Genomic DNA, 15,007 nt, shown 5'->3' with positions numbered 1-15,007 from the left:
GTTAAAGTAAAAAAAAACGATTTTATCGGAAATCATTCCACTAATTGAATACCAAAATTTAAACTGTCTGATCAAGAGGAAACAACACCAATTTGGCGGCAAAGTCCAGGCAGCTGCATTCAGATTGATAAGTTATATCTATAATTAGAATCAAATTCTAATCAAAATCATCGCTCAGATTAAATTTGTGAAAGTAATTGATATTTAGATTTACATCGTAGTTCAATTAATCTCTGGCCTTCTTTTTTGCGTGGATTCTAGTAATTGGCTTCTCTTTCCTCTTATAACAAGCAGAAATTGGATGAATAGTCAAAAGCACAACGAGTCATTTGGGAGCAAGCGAATACATTGTTGTCATCTCTATTTTCAATCTTTGGAATGTTGCAAAATGTGAACCACTTTCTTCGGAGGAAAACTGCTGCGTCACTTGAATGGATACATATAGTCTTAGGAAACAACATGATTTACGAGCCCATCAGTAAGTGAACTGAGAGAGCTACTACCTTTTCATTAAATTAAAAAGCAAATACTAAGTCTAGTACTACAGAAGTGGAATATCGGTGGCCTACATATCTTATGACCAAGAAGTAAGAAGATAATCTAATGTAAAACTACATTCGAATTCTGAGTATCGATTATTTTTTGATTATGTTCGCTGCTAGCAAAATAATTGAGGAAAAGTGGTTTTCAGAATGTACGAGGATTTAGTTTTTAAACTGTAACTGAAATGGACATTCTGAAGGAGCACTCTCTGACTATTTATTGAAGAATATTGTGGAGACTTTATCCTTTGGGAATAACAAATAATTTAAGTGAAACATCTAGCTGAAGCCTTGAAATAAAAAAGGCTTCTCCCATTTGAGATTGCATTTGTTACTCACTCATCAAATATTTAGAGACTTCAATGACAGCCTATTAAGAGTTCAACACCACTTGATTCTGCATTTTGTAGTGTCCGTAACAATGGTCACCCTCCCATAAACTCGAGGATCTATTTACATTCGAACAATGCTAAATTTAATTTATTAAAAATTTCCGATGAGTGCTAGCGAACATTGAACAGGGAAAATGTAATGTAGCCGTCATTTGCTTCTGGACGCGGCATGGTGAGTGTTGTTGTAGTCGTTGCTTTTGCGGTGCCTACGTTGAATTTGGAATTTCAAGGCTTTAGTCAACGGAATTAGAATTAGGAGGATCGGTACCGACTGATTGGATGGACAGCTGATCAGCTGGACATGGGGAGATCGTTTTCGTTTTTCGAGTCATGAAGATATAAGGAAGAGCTGGTGCGGTGAAGTAAATTTGAATTATTCTAATTTGCGCCGTTTTCTAGTTAGTGCGTTGATTTTTGACCGGTAGTCCGTGCTTATATTCTGAATCCCCGGGAAAAAGCCAGTGTATATGTTGGATCCCAATTTTTTCGAAAATGGATTTGTATTTAGCCTCACCTCTCGTGCTGACATTGAGGATAACCTCTTTGGATTCATCTACTGAAGGTAGTTAGATGTAGCCAATATGTCGAAAAACAATAAGGCGCCTCCAGCCACAGCATTCCGGACCGGAAGCCAGGAGTCCGCCGTCGAAGAAGGCCAAGCCATCAAGAGAGCCAAGGAGTGCAATTGAATTCATCAAAGTTTCGTGACCATATGGGTGGATGGATTATCTAGTGAATTGATTAGTTTTTCCTTAAGTTAATTAGCGATTTTGACCATTTTTTGTTGAATTTAAGGGGGGCTCCCCATACATGCTATGTGAAAGTGACGTGTAAATTTTTTTTTCACCGAATATACTCATGATACCCCAAATGAAAAGGCTCAGTTAGTGCTTTTCGAATGTGATCTTATTTCCGATATTGTGCTCAAAATGTGTGCCCCAAAACGTGAAGCCGGTCCCGTTCTCAGACCCTATGCAACCGAAAACTCAGAAAAAAATTCACAATGGTGCACCTAATCAGGTATCTAAGTATCAAAATACACCCCATCCCGATATCTGTCCAAATAAAGTCAATAATAACATATTAAATCCAATAAAATCATAAATTTCATGTGAATTTATTTCACCCTAGACGTTATGATGACGTCATCATCATATTGATTTGATCAGTTGATCTTATAAGAGCGGGGGATTCATGGGGATATTTTAATTTTCTATTTTTAGCTCTTTTTAGTTATTTGTATATCAGTATGACTCACTTATGTAAGAACTCCGCCATGCTATTAACATAGTATGCAATAATAATAATAATCGTTGGCGCAACAATCCATATTGGATCTAGGCCTTGAAGTGTGTTAGAGCACTTCATTCAAGACCGTAACGGTACGCTACAGTACACTATAGGAGACAATGTGGTCCGCATTGCGCTCGCCCGGGATTATTACCCTGATTTGACTCAGGTACTCATTCACAGCTGAGTCGACTGGTATCCGACGTCAAATCACGATACAAATTCCACTGTCACCAGTAAGATTTGAACCGCGACTTTCCGTATGACAGCCTTGTGCTCTAACCACTCAGCTATCCGGACACAAAATAGCAATAAACTTCTCTATTTTGGTATCCCAGACTTTAAATATGGTGCTGGCATTGCCATCTAAGAGGGTTTCCGTGATGCCATTAAAGAAGTCGAACGATTTGATGATTGGCTGATGAAGCTCACCATTATATCAGCTGATCGCACTATTCACTTCTTCACCGCATATAAACCACAGACAGGCCGACCTCATGCGAAGAAAGATGCTTTCTGGCAACGTCTCGATGAAAAGATTTGTCACGTGCTTGCTGACGACTCTATCATCATTGCCGGCGAACTTAATGGTCATGTTGTTGAAAAGGCAAGCGGTAGCAGGTGCCATGAAGGAAAGGGGTTCGGAGCGCGCAATGAGGATGGCGAGCGTATAATCGATTTTGTGGACACCCATGACCATGTACTTATGAATACATGGCTCATCAAACGATTGTCTCATCTTCCTACATTTTATAGTGGGAACAGTAAAACCGAAATTGGCTATATTCTCGTAAGATGTCAACATTTTACCACTGCCACTACTGCGAAGCCGTTCCCTATGAGACCATTGCACCTCAACATCCGCCGTTGATTGCCGACCTGCGAATTAAGCCACCGATAAAACAGAGGGAGGAGCCGCTCATTAAATGGTGGCGATTTCGTGAAAAGAACGAAGAAATGATCTCACTGATGCAAAAGACGCTGCACGGTTACTCATGGAGAAGCACCGTGAGAAGCATCGCCCTCTTTACATTGTATTTCTTGATCTAGAGAAAGCGTTTGACCGTGTGCCACATGAACTCATCTGGTATGCTTTACGACAACACTTAGTGCCAAAATGTTCTACCACGATCCGAAAAGTAAAGTTCGAAGTATGGCGGGTGGATCAAAATCGCTTCGTGTCTCTGTTGGTGTTCATTAAGGAAGCGGTAGTCCTCTTTATTCTTGTTATGGACACCGTTACACGGAAGATTTCACGTCCAGTGCCCTAAACACTGCTTTATGCACATAATTTTTTCCAAGCGTCTCATAGCAAAAGTGATCTCGAACAACTTGTCCATAAATGGAATGATCGACTCATGCAACACGGTCTCAGATTGACTCTAAACAAAACTGAATTTTTGACGACCGATCCCCATGAAATAGGCACAATCACTGTCAGCAGCAGTGATCTGCCCAGAGCTGAGCGATTTAAATACCTCGGGTCGACGCTATCAGCCGATGGAGAACTGCGTTATGAAATTGTTTCACGCATTAACGCAACCTGGATGAAGTGACGTTCCACAATTGGTGTTCTTTCAACTATTCCTGCTTCAACTTTAGGTCGTTTACGGAACGGATTTTCCTCTTTCAGCGATCAAATGTCAGTCAATCTTTTTTTAGAATGACTTGAATTTTTAAGGACGTGTTCTCAGATAGCTATACTTAAAAAAAAACTGCGATTAAAAAGGCGATTTTTTTTAGAGTTGCAGATGAGGTTAACCCCTTAAGTTGACAAACAATATATTTCCAATGCCATCTGGTAGCAACATCTGCCTTTCATTGGAGTAATCTTAACTGTTAAGGTTTTATATAAAAACAAAACCTTAGTTGTTGACGGTACGGTTCACTGTTTGTCTACATGTCTGTCTGTCACACATTTTTCTTGGAAATGGCGATATCTATTGGGGTCAAATTTGTGAACATATGTAGTCTTTGAAATGCGGCGCATACTACACGCATGATTCAACAAGGAGTTCAAGGGGGTAAGACAAGCGACAGGGAGTGTAAATATTTTTTTCTTCTAATAATGCTGTGCTGAAACGGGACAAAAACCTAAAAACGGGACAAATTATACCAACTGGTCCTCCAGTTTGGGGGTTGGGTAGGGCTGACAACCCTACACGGAAAACAACCTGTTACGAAGCCACAATAGGAGCCTCGGATAGGATGGATTTTAAAACGACGGACCCGGCAACGACAAAGGAACAACGATTTGCGCATTTTCTCATGGAACGTGCGCTCCCTGTACAGAGATGAAGCTGATAAGCAGCTAGCCGATACCCTGTCCCAATATAGGGCTGATGTAACAGCGTTGCAAGAGATGCGATGGACAGGGACCGGTTTCCTGGAGAAGAGCCACTACACCATATATTATAGCGGCCATCCAGTAAACCATGTGCTCGGAGTAGGTTTCTTAGTCAGCCAAAAAATGAAACCTGCTGTTATCGGCTTTGAAAGTATAAGCGAACGGCTATGCACTCTGCGCTTGCGAGGCAAGTTTAGAAATATAAGCCTCATAAACGTTCACCCCCCTACAGAGGAGACTGCAGAGTCGGAGAAGGATACCTTCTACGAGGCAGTAGAAAGAACCCTCGAAGCCTGTCCCAGATATGATATCAAAATCATACTTGGGGATCTTAACAGCCAAGTAGGGAAGGAGCCCGTATTCAGGCGATACGTTGGCTCCCATAGCTTACACGAAAAAACAAATGATAACGGACTGCGGACTATTCAATTAGCAGGGTCACACGAAATGGTTGTTGGAAGTACCTGGTTTGCACGGAAAGCGGTCCACAAACATACGTGGGCCTCTCCAGATGGGACCACTTTCAACCAAATTGACCACGTGTTGATTGAACGCCGCCACCTCTCAGCCTTGATGAATGTCAGAACATATAGGGGGCCAATATAGACTCGGATCACTATCTCGTTGGCATGGTGCTCCGAGCTCGAATAACAATACCACCTAGAATCCCCTCTGACAATCAGGTGAAAGTGAACACTGAAGCCATCCACAACACAACCCTCCGCGACACCTATAAGAGGGAAATGGATGCCGCAATAACCGCAGTCAATAGAGGACCTGGAGATGAAGCATCAACTAATGATCTTCACAACCACCTGAAGAACGTTATCATTGATACGGCCACAAATATACTTGGCCCCAGCCGCAAAAGGAGTCGGAACGGCTGGTTTGACAATGAATGTAAGCTAGCAACGGAACGGAAGAATGCCGCATACCGAGTAATGTTGCATTCTCAAAGAACGCGGGCACGCGTAGAGACTTATCACAAACTCCGTCGAGCGGAGAAGCGACTTCACAGACGGAAAAAGGAAGCCTGGGAGAACCAACAAGTCTGTGAACTAGAAAAGTACAGGGAGCAACCGCACCAGGCGCGGAAGTTTTACCAACAAGTCAGCAGGATGAAGCCTTATACACCTCGATGCTCATCCTGCCGAGACAAAGAGGGAAATCTGATTTCCGACAGAATGGGCATATTAGAGCGATGGGTTGAGTACTTTGATGAGCTATTGAACAACCAGAACATCGGCGAGTTGGAGGTCCCGCCAACTGAAGACGACGGACAAATACTGCCACCACCAAGTTTAGGAGAAACAGTCCGTGCAATTCATCGGCTAAAAAATCATAAGTCGCCAGGAGCCGATGGAATTACAGCCGAATTGGTTAAATATGGAGGCGACCAGTTACACCAAGTGGTTCATCAACTTGTGCTCAAGGTATGGGACAGCGAATCAATGCCTGACGATTGGCAACGAGGCATAATCTGTCTCATACATAAAAAGGGAGATATTACACAGTGCAGCAATTATAGAGGTATCACTTTGCTGAGTACCATCTATAAGATATTCTCCACTATCTTGCTAGGCCGGATAGCCCCATACGCCCAGAACATCATTGGCCCATACCAAAGAGGCTTCACTCCAGGCAAATCAGCAACAGATCAGATTTTCTCTCTGCGGCAGGCGATGGAAAAACTATTGGAATATGGACAACAGTTGCACCATCTGTTCATCGACTTTAAAGCCGCCTATGATAGCATAGCCAGGGTAAAACTGTACACGGCCATGAGAGAATTCGGTATCCCGATGAAATTAATAAGACTGACTAGGCTGACCCTGACCAATGTGCGAGGCCAGATAAAAGCAGCAGGATCACTCTCAAGACCATTCGACATCAACAACGGTCTACGACAAGGGGATGCGCTATCATGCGTCCTCTTTAACCTGGCCCTCGAGAAGGTGATCCGTGATGCTGAGGTGAATGCAAGAGGTACGATCCTCTTCAAGTCCACCCAACTACTGGCCTATGCTGACGGTATCGACATCATGGGAACAACCATCCGAGACGTTCAAACTGCCTTCATCCAGATCGAGCAGGCGGCGCGAGATCTTGGGCTGCACATCAATGAAGGCAAGACAAAATGCATGGTGGCAACGTCAGCACCGAAGACGAATCAACCAACAACATCAAACCGCACTGGTCAAACACAAGCACGAACAAGAATAAGGATAGGGGAATACAACTTTGAGACCGTTGACAATTTCTCCTATCTAGGGTCGAAAATCACAACCGATAACAACTACGATGATGAAATCCGCGCACGGTTGTTGTCAGCCAACAGAGCCTACTTCAGCTTACAAAGACTGTTCCGCTCGAAACGTCTCACCATAGGGTCAAAGCTCTTACTGTACAAGACTATGATCTTGCCAGTCCTCATGTATTCCTCGGAAACTTGGGTTCTTAGCAAGAAAAATTGCGAACTCTTGGCCGCGTTCGAGAGAAGAATCCTCCGAAGAATTTTTGGCCCCCTACATGAGGATGGACGATTCCGTAGCCTACACAATGACGAAATCTATGAGCGATACCATGACCGTCCGTTTGTGGATAAAATCCGGCTCAATAGGTTACGGTGGGCGGGTCACTTAATCCGTATGGATGAAGATGATCCCACCCGGAAAGTCTATAAGGGCAATATCTATGGTAGGAAAAGAAGACGAGGCAGACCCTGCCTAAGATGGAGCGATGGCGTGGGCCAGGACGCCAGACAGCTTTTAGGGATATCGAATTGGTGGACGTCGGCGCAAAACCGGGATGTCTGGAGTTCCTTATTAAGGCAGGCCTAGACCGGATACCGGTTGTTGCGCCGTTAATGATGATGAAAGGTTTTCAACGGCACTTTACGAATTATGCTGTAACGAAATATTCTAACATACCAAATGCATTATTATAGTATGAAACTTTCGTCGAATTATTAAAATTAAAATTTTATTTCAAAATAACTTACTTTTTTCAAAAAAATAACCTCAACACTATTTGTAGTTAGGGTTTATACCTAAGTTAAAGAAGCAAACTCATTTCAAACACTTCAGTAGTTCTTTAAATTCCTATAAGTCAACATACTACTAGTTTGGGAACAGCAGTATTAACAGTGCTATAAAAAACACAGAATATAGTAGTTCCAAGGTCATCAAAAATGAAACTTAGCAAAAACGTTTGAAAAATTCTAAATTTTTTTCTAATTTCTATCAAAATTTATTAATAGCACTCATGATGACGAACTACAATAGGTAGCGCATTTTAGTAACACACTAACTAATTTTCTAGTGACTATAATCGGTTATAGCAATTTAACGTAATCCCACAAGAGCATTATTATGATCATGTAATACGCAGCGGTGACAACGAAATTATCGCTCACATAAATACGATTCTAAATTCGGTAATTGCACTTCAGAAGTGAATAGCAAATTATTTGTTACCAATTATAGTTCTGAGATAATTTAGTTCGCTGAAATTTTGGTTTTTCAATGTTAGCATTTGCGAAATTAATGACGTCAATAAAATAAATTCAAATAAATATACTGGATCACTTTATAGATTTCCTTCACATATGCTAACTGTCGCTCATTTACCAAGGAAACATTTAAGTAAATCGTCTTTTCCGAAAAAACAAGTTAATCAAGTATGCATTTACCTTTTTTCGAGAAAAGCATTAATATTCCGGATTTGCGTGCTTTTGAATTTTTAAGATTCAAAGATGATACTTTAGCGTATTTTGTTCCCTTGATATATATATGCATGTAGTATTGAAACTTCACAAAACTTGGGTATTATACGTATTTGTACATATATACAACTATTGTATATGTGAACTTGAAAGTCCGAGATATCTGCAAAAACCTTTTACACTTAAAGAACCTTTCACTTAAATTTGTGTTCGGTGTTTTTGTACGTTCCTATAACCGAACATGCATGTAATACCTTCCTATATATAATTAATTTCTTAATGCCGCTAATTATTTTTCCATTGTATATACAATATTTTCAACATTAACACGGAATTTTATGTTTACTAGGATCCAATCACTCTGCAAACTGCTGGCTAGTGACCGGTTTTGGGGCTGTTCATTTCACGTTAAATGCCTAGGTACTTTTGATTATTTCTAACAGTAAATCCCTTGACAAATACGGCAGGAACATTCAATATATCTCTTCTGCATAGCTATCTGTAACACTGCAAGTTGGAACTCCGAAAGCAGCTGCCACTGCCTGAGTAGCCCGCAATTGAACGCGTGTAGAGGGCGATGTTTGATCTCCCAAAATCAAGCCGATTCTATGTAAAGTTTTGAAGTTTGCCGCAAGTGTCAATCATATGGACCACTTCTAACTGCACCAATATTTCAGAACCCTTTATCTGCACAACGAAAACGGCAGCCAAAGGGAAAACATGAATTGGTACCCACGATGCAGCACAAAACCAGGGAGACGCCTGCTGAGCAAAAACCAATAGCTATACTACCAAAGCCAATCTACACCTTCGTTGGGAGCTCTTTCTTAACGAAAAGCTATAGATGGAGAAGAATGGAATCGAACCCTTCGCGTCTAAAGATGGTATAAAACCCGTATTCAGGCGATACGTTGGTTCCTATAACTTACATAAAAATACCACTGTTAATGAACTGCGTTTATTCAGTTAGGAGTATTGAACAAAATGGTATGTATGAATGTAAGGCAGCAATAGAACGGGAGAATGCTGTATACCAAGTAAAGTTGCACTTTTAAAGAACGCGGGCACGCGGAGAGATCTTCCACGAACTTTGTCAGGTTGAGAATCGACTTCACAGATGGAAGAAAGAATTGTAAGAGAACCAAAAGGTCTGTGAACTGTGAAAAGTACAGGGAGAATCCGCACCAGGCGCGGAAGTTTCACTAACAAGTCAGTGGGATGAAGCCTTATACACCTTGATGCACATCTTGCCAAACGATTGTTATATTGGAGTGACATGTATTTTGATAAACTTCTCAACAACCAGAATATCGGCAAGTTGGGGACGGCAAGACGGGATGGCTTATTGTGCTACCTTTTTAACGTGACTTTGGAAAAAGTTCCTTTCCCTACAAGAGCCGATATAATGCTGAAATCTATGGGCGATACCATGATCGTCTAGTTGTGGACAAAACACAGCTCAATAGGTTACGGTGGGCGGGTCATTTAATCGGTCTGATCCAGCCAGGAAAGTCTATAATGCAATATCTATGGTAGAAAAAGGAGAAGAAATCGTGGCAGACCCTGCCTCAGGTAGGAAGAGAGGGTATCCCAGGACGCCAAACAACTTTTAGGGATATCAAATTGGGGGACCTCGACACAAAACTGGGATGTCTGGAGTTCTTTACTGACGTAGGGCTAGACCGAAAAGTGGGTTTGCACCCTCAATGATGATGAAAACTACTTTGATATCATCCCTGCATCCTCGTCCCAAACTTTCATTTCAACGGTGATTTGCCGGTTATGTTCTCAAGGACAAAGTTGTGACCGTTTCGTGTTAAAAATGGACATGTAATACTCATTTGAATTCACACCTGTACTCGACGAACATTCGATAGACTTCAACATTAACTCCCAGCGCTTCTCCAATACCTTCTCACGGCGAAGAGCTTAGCTGGAGTCACTCCTACTCGGTTTCTCATTGTGACAGATCCCACGACAGGCCAACCAAAAAACTCACTCAATATCGTTGCAAAAATTATCCTTGACTAAGAATAATAATAATAATCGTTGGCCCCGTAACCCAATTGGATCCAGGACCTTGAAGTGTGTTCGAGCACTTCATTCAAGACCGGAACGGTACACTACAGAATTGCAGTGCCCTGTACGAGGCAGTGTAATCAGCGTTGCGTTCGTCCGAGGTTGTTGCCTTAGTTTGACTCAGGTATTCATTCACAGCTGGCACCTGACGTCAAATCATGATACAAGTCCCGGTGTCACCAGTGAGATTTGAACCGCGACCTTCCGTACAACAGCCAGCTATCCGTACACGCACACGACTAAAAAGTTTCAAAAAAATGCAAGGTGGACCACCTTAGTTGACCCCGTAAGACAGGTCTCGGTCCTGTTCTGAAATGCGCAAGGTTTTTGGACGCATGTGCTGCCTTTGGGCGTAAGTTAAGGCAGAGCATGAGCTCTTCTGAAAACGGAGGTCAGTGGGTGCGCTCTACAAGAATCTTGCAGTGCCAAAAGCTGCGATATAAAATGCGAACACAGGAAAAATGGTTATAAACTTCTCTAGTTTTGCAAACCATGCACTCATTGTAATGACGGCATTACCATTTTTGATTTTTGTGAGAAATCGAGAGTCGACCGTACGATTTGTCTTTTCACCATATAAATATCGCAGACAGGTCAACCCGATGCCAAGAAAAATGCCTTTAAGGCCACTGCTGTACACAAAAAAACTGTAACGTACCTACAGATAACTATATCAATTGCTGGTCAATAATGGACATGTGGGCGAAAGGTAGATGTTCACAAGGGTTGTGTGGAAAGATTTCTATCAACTTGCCAAAACCCGACGCCAAGCGCAAAATAAATGCAACATTTCTGTTGCTTTAATGACAAGAACGGTTCTTTAATTACTGAATGGATAACTCCTAGGAGATTTCAACAAAAGAATCTGCTCTGCTTCCACAAACACTGTCAATATTTGGAGCAGCTTCATCTGCCAACGTCGTAGAAATCGAGAAATCAGTGGCACGATTGAAATCGTTAAAAGCAGGAGGTCCTGACGACATTACAACTGAGCTCTGGAAAGTGAAGAGCTATGACCTAACCATCTGAGTCCATGAGTTCCGGCAATGCGTTATTAAGGAGGGGAGAATACCATCTCACTGGCAAGAAAGCACGACAGTTCCAATATGCAGAAAGAAAGGTAATCCAACAGAGTGTCCAAACAACAAAATGGGGTAATGCTCCATACCAAAAAGAATTTTGTACATATTCGCAAAATTCTTCAAATTATCGTGAACCATGCGCATTCCTGGATCTGGAAAAGGCAAGATCTGGTGCGCTGGGTTAAATTGCTCTACCATGATCCGAAAAGTAAAGTGTGGTCGATATAACAAAACTGCTTCATATCTCTGTCGGTGTTCATCAAGGAAGCTTCTTCTCGCCAATTCATTTGATGTTGTAATGGGTGCTATCACACCAGACATCCTATGTCCAGCGCTCTACACAATGCTCTGTGCAGATAATATTTTCCTGTGTCTCACACAAAGATGATCTCAAGCAACTTGTCCAAAAGTGGCATGGTTGCCTTATGCAGTGCGGTTTGAAACTAATTTTGAACAAAACTGGATTTTTGAGGGCCGACTCCAATGAAGCAGGCACTATCACTGTCAGTGGCAACTGAGTTATTTAAGTTTAATATCTTAGATCAATGCATGGGGGCAGTTGGCAGTTGGATGTGCGACGTTGCACAACTGGCGTTGTTTGTGTGTGTATGTATGATATGTATGTGTATGTATAATATGTATCGATCATTTAGAAATTGGGAGAGAGGTGTCTTTGACAATATAGTCATATAATTGACGCACGGGTGGCAAGTGAAAATATCTGAATGTCAGAAAGAGGGAACTGAGACTGAAATAGTTCTAGCAAACTACTTCCAAAACCCAGCAGAAATCTTCTAGAAAGCTGATGCTTAGATTCTTGTTGACCAAGTTACTCGTGGTTCTTCCTAAGTTGTCTGTCAAAAGTATAATTTCGCTGATGCGAACCCCACATTATGAAGGTGTAAAGTAAAGGAAATAAAAAGCTCCAATCAGCTGACTAAATAAGGCAACAAAACCATCTAAACTTGAGATAAATGAAGTTTTATCATTCAAAAAATTCTGGTTTATTATTATTACTTGATAATAGTTTTACTATAATATTTTCACATACCGGTATATACCGAAGTGAATATTTTAGCTGAATATTAGTCTAACTGCCAGACGTAGACTAAAGATAAGTATTTTATTCTCTTCTTCAATATAACTACAAGCAATAATGACCACGTTAAATAAAAGATAGTCTACACGAAAGGTAATTGCAACTAATTAGACAGATAAACACAGTGACAGATAACGTTAGATAATTTTTGCATTTTATTTTGTCAATGCATTTTGTTACAGACAGAATAATCAAAATTGCTTTATGGTGTTTGATTAAAAGATACATATCTTATGGGAACTATGAGAGAAAATTAATTCACTTACTAAGATCTAGAGGTATCAAGCGCGACGATTACTGAAATTGTATTGTTTTATTGCATGCAAGTTTGTTTGACTAGATTTATAATCAAGGAGCCTTTGTATTCAATTGAAAGTCATGATCCTTACTTATTCGTTTTGAAAAGTCATCAGATCATCATTAAATATCATGCGTCAATTGAAATTTAATTCTGAACTGAGAGCATGTGTAGATTGCTATCCATCTAAAATTCGTCTTACGTAAATACATATATGGATACTAAATATTATATATAAATAGAAAAGCGCAAAACATCGCGTTAGTAGGGGATATGATATCTCATCACTTTTTTGAAAAAGTGATAAGTCAATGTACTTTGTAATATGTAATATCACCAACATCACATATTACTCTTGGCAGTCGTTATTACTAAATATTAGTTATCATCAGGGTGATATTCCCTGCATTTATCACAGTCATTGTTAAAAAAATGCGACAGCGCCAAGTAGATATGTAATGAAAATAATAAACAGCAGGAGTCCTCTTTGCAGGCCTTTTCTCTTTGTTCACAGCATATCTTTCCTTTCCTCTAACCTTTCTGAAGGTTTCCAATGTAAGATATGTTCACATGCAAAAAACGGGGAATGAGCAGAACGATGTGAGGCATCGAATGCATTATAATACTCGGTGATATTTAGTCCTATGCTAAAATGTGATATTGTTTTTATTGCTTTGTTCGGGATTGGTCGTAAAGCAAATATTGCCCATAATTGCCCAAAACATTACTCATCACAAGAATAATATCATTATGACTTCTCTGATGTTATGATTTTAAATGATGTTTTAATATTTGAGTTGCCCTCGATGATGGTAGCATAATATTATCCTTCAATGTGATATCACTTTTGTGATATTATATTCAACATATAGGTGTATAATAATTGACCGAACGAATCCTTAACAAGTCGTAAGATGCGAAAGCTTGATGCAGACACTATTATTAACAGAATTGCGCGCTTTTCACTGCTGTCAAGTAGGAACTAGTACATGGGTGACATGTGGACCATTTTGCGAAGTTTTCGTTTTCCGAATTACGTTACCCACAAAAAAAAAATTAATTGAAAGGTAAATATCATCCCCGACTAAAAACTATAAAATATAAATTTTCGTATCTGTTCCACTTCAGTTCATTGATGATATCATTCATTCATAAATAAAATGTTATTATTAAAATGATCCAAGGTTCAAAACTATGTGAGGAACAATATCGACCAACCACACAAAGACCATTTGGTAAATTGCAACTCAATTATTTTCCAGTAATAAAATGTCCAAGTTTGTAAAATTCCTCCTACCAGTTCATAACCACAAACTAATTTATAATATTTCCCATTTGCAATACTTTAGTGGGTTGTGGAATCTCAAAAGAGGCATTTCGCATATTTGAGGTCATAGAACTCAATTAAGCATCATCGTTAGAATCTAAGTCAATGTCGGACTTGCAAATAATCACTGGAACGTCTTTGAAATTCTTAAGGTAACCAACCGCCGTTCCAATTCTTACAGAAGCGCCTTTCACTCAATCTTCAATCTTTCTTCTTTCCAAATAAAATTCTTGTTTACAAATTTCCCCTGAAGTTTCTTCAATTTGGAAGATGATTATTTGTTAATAGCGTGGAATAGTGCTTTTGCTGCCCGCCAATTTGCTGATGCCGCAATAAAATTGACTATGATTCAACCAAGGTGCTCCGTGACGCTCAAACCAAACCAGTTTCTGGTAATTGTATCTTTTGTTTGTACGGTTGTAAATTAAATTCAGATTTGTGGTGATTCATAATTTATTTGTTAACTATTCCACGTAAATTTATTAGATGCAGTTTTCAAGGAAACCACAACAAATTTAAGTCGATGCATTAACCAGAGTAGAAACAAGGTTTCATCATCCAAGCTTTGATTTTTTTGCCATGAATAAATGTAAATAGAAATTATGCATAAATTTTTAGTTTGTTAGATCATAAATCTCCCCTTGAGTGTGCTAGCTCACAAACAAATATGAAATGGGAAAATTTCCTGTGTTTTATCGGGGCCTACGAAGGAATCTGGAGATCCTTCTAAAAACGGCACAATGGGCTACAATTGTATTTTTTTTAAGGATTGAGGATCTGCATCCAGTTAATGTCAGATCGGACCAATTGGGACGAAACATTCTTCC

General features: G+C 40.1%; 1 protein-coding gene across 2 annotated transcripts in view; it reads right to left on the bottom strand.

Moving 5' to 3' along the window:
* LOC119655055 (sodium-dependent nutrient amino acid transporter 1-like) overlaps positions 1–15,007 on the bottom strand; it is an 85,632-nt gene that overhangs the window by 51,733 nt on the left and 18,892 nt on the right. The window lies entirely within an intron of this gene.

The sequence above is a fragment of the Hermetia illucens genome, chromosome 4, assembly GCF_905115235.1.
Source record: "Hermetia illucens chromosome 4, iHerIll2.2.curated.20191125, whole genome shotgun sequence".
Lineage (NCBI taxonomy): Eukaryota > Metazoa > Arthropoda > Insecta > Diptera > Stratiomyidae > Hermetia > Hermetia illucens.
The sequence above is the reverse complement of the archived record's forward strand: the minus strand, read 5'-3'. Positions and strand labels throughout refer to the sequence as shown.